The sequence below is a fragment of the Eimeria mitis genome, genomic scaffold (assembly GCF_000499745.2).
Source record: "Eimeria mitis Houghton genomic scaffold, Emh_scaff410, whole genome shotgun sequence".
Lineage (NCBI taxonomy): Eukaryota > Apicomplexa > Conoidasida > Eucoccidiorida > Eimeriidae > Eimeria > Eimeria mitis.
The window spans coordinates 1,655-2,811 of record NW_013572428.1 but is presented as its reverse complement, the minus strand read 5'-3'; positions in this window follow the sequence as shown (position 1 = coordinate 2,811).

The window sequence follows — 1,157 nt, the reverse complement described above, 5'->3', positions numbered from 1 at the left end:
ACCCTAATCCTGTAGCTTTCCCTTCCTTTCTCACTCAGCAGCAGTTGATATATGCTGACGCTAAACCCTAGGGTTTAGGGTTTAGGGTTTAGGGTTTAGGGTTTGTGTTTAGAGACAAAGAGGCGATGGTTTGGCTGTCTGAACGGCTGCAGTGGGGCGACGAGGGTTTAGGGTTTGTGAGGCGAGGGTTTGAGGCCCTTCGGTTTGATGTTAACAAACAACTCGCTCTTGTAAACCCTAAACCCTAAACCCTAAACCCTAAACCCTAAACCCTAAACCCTAGAAAAACAAAACCAGGCACAGCAGCGCAGCTTCAGGGGGCTCTCTCTCTCACTCTCTCTCTCTCCTTATCTCTAAACCCTAAACCCTAAACTTGTAAACCCTAAACCCTAAACCCTAGGCTTGTAAACCCTAAACCCTAAACCCTAAACCCTAAACCCTCGTGTTTGTCTCAGGGTATCCCCGCTCTTCTACGCAGCGACTATAAATTCTTTTCCTATGCAAACGCCTGCGTCAGTATATAAATATAAATAAAAAAAAAAAATAAATAAATATAAATAAATAAAAATAAAATAAATATAAATAAATATAAATAAATATAAATAAATATAAATAAATATAACTTATGTTTATTTGTATTTATTTATTTATATTATTTTTTTGTATTCATATTCATTTATTTATTTATTTATATTTATATTTATATACTTATATTTATATATTTATATTTATATATTTATATTTATTTATATTATCTTTATTTATTTGTTTATTTATATTTATATTTATTTATATTTGTTTATACTTATATTTGTATTTATATATATTTGTTTATATTTATTTTTTAATTTATTTATTTATTTATTTATATTTATATTTATTTCTTTCTTTTTATTTTTTCCTTTTATTTATATTTATTTATTTATTTATTTTTATTTATTTATATTTATTTATTTATTTATATTTATTTATATTAATTTTTATTTATTTATATTTATTTATTTATATTTATATATATTTGTGTATTTGTTTATTTTTATTTATAAACAAAATAAACAAATAAATAAATAAATAAAAATAAATAAAAATAAACAAAAATAGAAAAAATTAATAAAAACAAATAAAATATAAATAAATACAAACATAAAAAAATATTT